Genomic DNA, 7,897 nt, shown 5'->3' with positions numbered 1-7,897 from the left:
ACCTTAAAATTTTCCTCTCTCCAAACTCAGTGACATAAACAAATACAACACGAAACAAAAAAATCCTGGGAAAAACAAATGAAAAGAGCTGATGACTTGAACATGAACAATAAATGTTTTAAGAACATGTAAATTTCCTTCAAAGTTTTATGGAGAATAAGTTGGGATTGGGTGCATAGTTGGAGGATGGTGGTTTGTTTGAAAAGAGAAATATGCTAGAGAAACATTGAAAATTCTCACAAGGATCAACAACTTGGTGTGTGCTTTGGCAGCAGAAGTATTAAAATTGGAAAGATACAGAGAAGAGTAGTATGGATGATGTGTAAGAAAGATCTGAAAATTCATGAAGAAGACCATGTTTTTAAAAATGAGATAAGAGCTTGAATAGACATTTCTCCAAAGGTGAGATACAAATAACCAATGAGCAGGAAAAAATGCTCAACATTACTAGTCATTAGAGAAATACAAATTAAAACTATAATTAGTCCTTATGTCCTACCTATTAGAATAGCTACTATAAAAAATACAGAATATAACCAGTGTTGGTGAGGATGCAGAAAAACTGCACCCCGTATGTACTGTTGCTTCAGTTCAGTAGCTCAGTCGTGTCCACCTCTTTGTGACCCCATGCACTGCAGCATGTCAGGCCTCCCTGTCCATCACCAACTCCTGGAGCTTGCTCAAATTCATGCCCATTGAGTTGGTGATGTCATTCAACCATACCATCCTCTGTCATCCCCTTTTCCTCCTGCCTTCAATCTTTCCCAGCATCAGTCATTTCCAGTGAGTCAGTTCTTTGCATCAGGTGGCCAAAGTATTGGAGTTTCAGCTTCAGCATCAGTCCTTCCAATGAATATTCAGGACTGATTTCCTTTAGGAATGACTGCCTTGATCTCCTTGCTTTCCCAGGGACTCTCAAGGGTATTCTCCAACACCACAGTTCAAAAGCATCAGTTCTTCAGTGCTCAGCATTCTTTATGGGCCAACTCTCACATCCATACATCACTGCTGGAAAAACCATAGCTCTGACTAGATGCACTTTTATCAATACGGTAATTTCTCTGCTTTTTAATACAATGTTTAGTTTTGTCATAGCTTTTCTTCCAAGGAGCAAGCATCTTTTAATTTCATGGGTGCAGTTACCATCTGCAGTAATTTTGGAGCCCAAGGAAATAGTCTCTCACTGTTTCCATTTTTATTCCATTTGTTTGCCATGAAGTGATGGGACCAGAGGCCATGATCTTAGTTTTCTGAATGTTGAGTTTTAAGCCAGCTTTTTCTCTCACCTCTTTCAGTTTCATCAAGAGGCTCTTTAGTTTCTCTTCACTATCTGCCATAAAGGTGGTGTCGTCTCCATATCTGAGGTTATTGACATTTCCTCCAGCAATCTTGATTCCAGCTTGTACTTGATCCCACCCAGCATTTCACATGATGTACTCTGCATATAAGTTAAATAAGACGGTGACAATATACAGCCTTGATGTACTCTTTTCCCAATTTGGAACCAGTCCCTTGTTTCACATCTGGTTCTAACTGTTCTAACTGTTGACCTGCATATAGATTTCTCAGGAGGCAGGTAAGGTGGTCTGGAATTCTCATCTCTTTAAGAATTTTCCACAGTTTGTGGTGATCCACATAGTCAAAGGCTTTGGCATAGTCAGTGAAGCATAAATAGATGTTTTTCTGGAATTCTCTTGCTTTTTCTATGATGCAATGGATGTTGGCAATTTGATCTCTGGTTCCTCTGCCTTTTCTAAATCCAGCTTGAACATCTGCAAGTTCATGGTTCATGTATTGTTGAAGCCTAGCTTGGAGAATTTTGAGCATTACTTTGCTAGCATGTGAGATGAGTGCAATTGTGCAGTAGTCTGAGCATTCTTTGGCATTGCCTTTCTTTGGGATTGGAATGAAAACTGACCTTTTCCAGTCCTGTGGCCACTGCTGAGTTTTCCAAATTTGCTGGCATATTGAGTGCAGCACTTTCACGGCATCATCTTTTAGGATTTGAAATAGCTCAACTGGAATTCCATCACCTCCACTAGCTTTGTTCGTAGTGATGCTTCCTAAGGCCCACTTGACTTTGCAATCCAGGATGTTTGGCTTTAGGTGAGTGATCACACCATCGTGGTTATCTGGGTCATGAAGATCTTTTTTGTACAGTTCTTCTGTGTGTTCTTGCCGCCTCTTCTTAATATCTTCTGCTTCTGTTAGGTCCATAACCATCTCTGTCCTGTATTGTGCCCATCTTTGCATGAAATGTTCCCTTGGTATCTCTAATTTTCTTGAAGAGCTCTCTAGTCTTTCCCATTCTATTGTTTTCCTCTATTTATTTGCATTGATAACTTAGGAAGACTTGCTTCTCTCTCCTTGCTATTCTTTGGAACTCTGCATTCAGATGGATATATCTTTCTTTTTCTAATTTGCCTTTCACTTCTCTTCTTTTCTCAGCTATTTGTAAGGCCTTCTCAGACAACCATTTTGCCTTTTTGCAATTCTTCCTGGGGATGATTTTAATCACCACATCCTGTACAATGTTATGAACCTCCGTCCATAGTTCTTCAGGTACTCTATCTATCAGATAATCACTTGAATCTATTTGTCACTTTAATGGTATATTCACAAGGGGTTTGATTTAGGTCATACTTTCTTCAATTTTAGTCTGAATTTTGTGATAAGGAGTTCATGATCTGAGCCACAGTCACCTCCCAGTCTTATTTTTGCTCACTGTATAGAGCTTCTCCATCTTCAGATGCAAAGAATATAACCAATGTTATTTCTGTATTGACCATCTGTTGATGTCCATGTGTCTTGTGTTGCTGGAAGAGGGTGTCTGCTATGACCAGTGTGTTCTCTTGGCAAAACTCTGTTAGCCTTTGCCCTGCTTCATTTTGTATTTCAAGGTCAAACTTGCCTGTTCAGGTATCTCTTGACTTCCTACTTTTGCATTCCAGTCCCTTATGATGGAAAGAACATCTCTTTTTGGTGTTAGTTCAAAAGGTCTTCATAGAACCATTGAACTTCAGCTTCTTCAGCATTACTGGTCAAGGCATAGACTTGGATTACTGGGCTATTGATGGTTTGCCTTGGAAATGAACAGAGATCATTTTGTCATTTTTGAGATTGCACTCAAGTACTGCATTTATGACTCTTCTGTTGACTATGAGGGCTACTCCATTTCTCCTAAGGGATTCTTGCCAACAGTAGTATATATAGTGATCATCTGTATAAAATTCAACCTTTCCTGTCTATTTTAGTTCACTGATTCCTCAAATGTCAGTGTTCACTCTTGCCATCTCCTGTTTGACCACTTCCAATTTACCTTGATTCATGGACCTAACATTCCAGGTTCCTAAGCAGTATCAGTCTTAGAGCATCAGACTTCACTTCCATCACCAGTCACAATCCCCGCTGGGCATTGTTTTTGCTTTGGCTCAGCTTCTTCATTCTTTCTGAAGCTATTTCTCCACTCTTCTCCAGTAGCATACTGGGCATCTACCAACCTGGGGAGTTCATCTTTCAGTGTCGTATCTTTTTGCCTTTTCATACTGTTCATGGCATTCTCCATGGCATTCTCAATGGAAAGAGTGACAGACTTTATTTTTAGGGGCTCCAAAATCACTGCTGATGGTGATTGCAGCCATGAACTTAAAAGACACTTGCTCCTTGGAAGAAAAGTTATGACCAACTTAGACAGCATATTAAAAAGCATAGACATTACTTTACCAACAGAGATCTGTATAGTCAAAGCTACAGTTTTTCCAGTAGTCATGTATGTATGTGAGAGCTGGACTATAAAGAAAGCTGAGTGCTGAAGAATTGATGCTTTTGAACTGTGGTGTTGGAGAAGACTCTTGAGAGTCCCTTGGACTGCAAGGAGATCCAACCAGTGAATCCTAAATGAAATCAGTCCTGAACATTCATTTGAAGGACTGACGCTGAAGCTGAAACTCCAATACTGTGGCTACCTGATGCAAAGAATCGACTTATTGGAAAAGATCCTGATGCTGGGAATGATTGAAGGCAGGAGGCGAAGGGGATGACAGAGGATGAGATGGTTGGATGGCATCACCAACACAATGGACATGAATTTGAGTAGGCTTTGAGATTTGGTATGGACAGGGAAGCCTGGCGTGTTACCATCCATGGGGTCGCAAAGGACACGACTCAGTGACTGAACTGAACTGATGGCATTCTCAAAGCAAGCATAGTGAAGTGGTTTGCCATTCCCTTCTCCAGTGGACCATGTTTTGTCGGAACTCTCCACTGTAACCCTTCCATCTTGTTTGACTCTACACTGCATGGTTTATAGTTTCATTGAGTTTGACGAGGCTGTGATCCAAGTGATCAGTTTGGTTTGTTTTCTGTAATTGTGGTTTCCATTCTGTCTGCCCTCTGATGGATAAGGAGAAGAGGTTGTGGAAGCCTCCTGATGGGAGGGACTGGCTGTTGGGGAATCTGGGTCTTACTCTGATGGGCGGGGCCATGCTCAGTAAATCTTTAATTCAATATTGTTTTGATGGGTGGGGCTGTGTACTGTCCCTGTAGTTTGGACTGAGGCCTAACTATGGTATGGGTAATGGTGGAAACGGCAACCTTCTTTAAAAGGACTTATGCCAGGACTCTTGTCTCCAGAAGGCCACTGGAGGCCCAGGCCTCTGCTGGAGCCTCCTGGGCACTCACAGGCAAGTCTGGCTCAGTCTCTTGTGGGGTCACTGCTCCTTTCTCCTGGGTCCTGCTGCATACAGGTTTTGTTTGTGCCCTCCAAGAGTCTATTGCCCCAGTCCTGTGGAAGCTCTGTAATCAAATCCCACTGGTCTTCAAAGTCAATTTCCTTGGGAGTTCTCAGGCCCTTTGCTGTATCCCCTGGTTGGGAAATCTGTTGTGGGCCCTAGAACTTTCACAACAGTGGGAGGATTTCTTTGGTATAATTGTATTGTTGGTGGGAGTACAAAACTGCATAACTGCTGTGGAAAACAGTACAGAGGTTTCTCAAAAATTAAAGTAGAACTACCTATAAACCAGCAATTTAACTTCTATATCCAAAAGAATTGAAAGCAGGATCTCAAAGAGATATTTTCACATCCATGTCCAGAGTATCACTGATCGCAATAGCAAAGAGGTTGGAGCAACCCAAGTGTCTAACAATGGATAAATGGATAGACAAAGGCTATATATACATACAATGGTATATCTATCATCCTTAAAAAGGAATGAAATTCTGATGCATGTTATAATATAGATGAATCTTGAGGACATGATGCTAAACAAGTCAGTCACAAAGAGACAAATGCTGTATAATTCCACTTATACAAGGTTCTTAGGGTAGTCCGATTCAAAGACACAGAAAGCAGAATAATGGTTGTCAGGGGCTGGTGGGAGGGGAGAATGGGGAGTTATGGTTTAATAGGTATAGTGTCCATTTTACAGTATAAGAGAGTTATGGAGATGAATGGTAGGGATAGTTGCGCAACAATGTGAATATACTTAATACTCCTGAACTGCAAACTTAGAAATGGTTAAAATGGTAAATGATGGGTTATATAATTTTTTTACAACAACTAAAAAAAAAAGTATTGACAGATTGTAGAAAGGAAGGAGACAGGTCAGAACAGAGCTTGGGAGTGCTAGAAACTGCTGACTTATTAAGACCATATGAAAATGTTATCCAGAATTAAAGGTTTTTATCACTTCGCAGGTAGGGTGAAAAGATGAAGAACATAGAAAATCTTACCTGAAACTGTTCAGATTGAAATGACTAATTAAAAATTGCTTTCCCTGGCTTTTTAGAAAGGGCAAATGCTAACTACACACATACAGATTCTTGTCTTCTCCTTTTCAAGTATATTGTGAGCCAGCAGCTTGAAATTAGCAAAAAGTAACCACATAGTAATTAAGGAGAAGGCAATGGCACCCCACTCCAGTAGTCTCACCTGGAAAATTCCATGGACGGAGGAGCCTGGTAGGCTGCAGTCCATGGGGTCGCTAAGAGTCAGCCACGACTGAGTGACTTCACTTTCACTTTTCAGTTTCATGCATTGGAGAAGGAAATGGGAACCCACTCCAGTGTATTTGCCTGGAGAATCCCAGGGACAGGGGAGCCTGGTGGGCTGTCATCTATGGAGTCGCACAGAGTTGGACATGACAGAAATGACTTAGCAGCAGCAGAAATTAATGACTTGAACCTGAATTGATGCTTTTGAATTATTGTGCTGGAGAAGACTCTTGAAAGTCCCTCGGACTGCAAGGAGATCAAGCCAGTCAAACCTAAAGAAAATCAATCCTGAACATTCATTGGAAGGACTGATGCTAAAGCTTTGGCCACTGGAAAAGATCCTGATTTCTGCGAAAGATTGAAGGCAAAAGAAGAGGGTGGTAGAGGATGAGATGGTTGGAAGCACACTGACAGTGGACATGAATTTGAGCAAACTCTGGGAGATAGTGAAGGACGGGGAAGCTTCACCTGCTGTAGTCCATGGGGTTGCAAAGAATCGGCCACAACTTAGCAACTGAACAACAACAGCCACATAGCAATTAATGACTTGACTCTCCTTTATGGTTAAAGGTAACTTCTGCTATATTTGATACAGCATGATTAGCACCACTTTCATAGGAACTGGCTGTTTACAGACTCACTAAAACCATCTCCTTTCCATTTGACTCACCAAGAAAGTAGACTCTTTACTGCTTTCCTCAACATTGGCTGCTGTAGTCAAAAACTTTATAAATCACTATGCTGCAGTAGACAAAGCCTTGCCACGGATTACAAAGATATGTGGTTTCATTATCTGGTTCTGCATATGCAAAGTATATTGGTGTAAGCAAAATACAACCACTACAATTAAGTTTCCTCATCGGTAAAATGATTCTATGTACATCATAAGATTGCACTAACAGTTAAATGAGATAACATACGTGCAAGCACTCAAACAACAAAATTCCATGCAAATATAGGTTATCAGATCAGATCAGATCAGATCAGTCACTCAGTCATGTCCGACTCTTTGTGACCCCATGAATCGCAGCACACCAGGTCTCCCTGTCCATCACCAACTCCCGGAGTTCACTGAGACTCATGTCCATTGAGTCAGTGATGCTATCCAGCCATCTCATCCTCTGTCTTCCCCTTCTCCTCCTGCCCCAAATTCCTCCTAGCATCAGAGTCTTTTCCAATGAGTCAACTCTTCGCATGAGGTGGCCAAAGTACTGCAGTTTCAGCTTTAGCATCAGTCCTTCCAAAGAAATCCCAGGGCTAATCTCCTTCAGAATGGACTGGTTGGATCTCCTTGCAGTCCAAGGGACTCTCAAGTGTCTTCTCCAACACCACAGTTCAAAAGCATCAATTCTTCAGCGCTCAGCCTTCTTTACAGTCCAACTCTCACATCCATACATGACCACTGGAAAAACCATAGCCTTGACTAGACGAACCTTTGTTGGCAAAGTATTGTCTCTGCTTTTGAATATGCTATCTAGGTTGGTCATAACTTTCCTTCCAAGGAGTAAGCGTCTTTTAATTTCATGGCTGCAGTCACCATCTGTAGTGATTTTGGAGCCCAGAAAAATAAAGTCTGACACTGTTTCCACTGTTTCCCCATCTATTTCCCATGAAGTGGTGGGACTGGATGCCATGATCTTCATTTTCTGAATGTTGGGCTTTAAGCCAACTTTTTCACTCTCCACTTTCACTTTCATCAAGAGGCTTTTGAGTTCCTCTTCACTTTCTGCCATAAGGGTGGTGGCATCTGCATATCTGAGGTTATTGATATTTCTCCCAGCAATCTTGATTCCAGCTTGTGTTTCTTCCAGTCCAGCGTTTCTCATGATGTACTCTGCATATAGGTTATAACTCTCATCAAATTCCCCATAAATCTGGAAGGAACCAAGAGTCCGCAAACACAAA

General features: G+C 41.3%; 1 non-coding gene across 1 annotated transcript; it reads left to right on the top strand.

Moving 5' to 3' along the window:
• The first annotated feature begins 260 nt into the window (after positions 1–260).
• Positions 261–363, top strand: LOC147348005 (U6 spliceosomal RNA). Its single transcript, XR_015152031.1, has one exon. It is a non-coding gene; the product is annotated as a U6 spliceosomal RNA (small nuclear RNA).
• The last annotated feature ends 7,534 nt before the right edge of the window (positions 364–7,897 follow it).

The sequence above is a fragment of the Bos grunniens genome, chromosome 22 (genome assembly GCF_055505025.1).
Source record: "Bos grunniens cultivar Pamir isolate PY7600 chromosome 22, Bosgru_T2T1.0, whole genome shotgun sequence".
In the NCBI taxonomy this organism is placed as follows: domain Eukaryota; kingdom Metazoa; phylum Chordata; class Mammalia; order Artiodactyla; family Bovidae; genus Bos; species Bos grunniens.
Note: the sequence above shows the minus strand (reverse complement) of the source record. Positions and strands in the feature narration are given on the sequence as shown.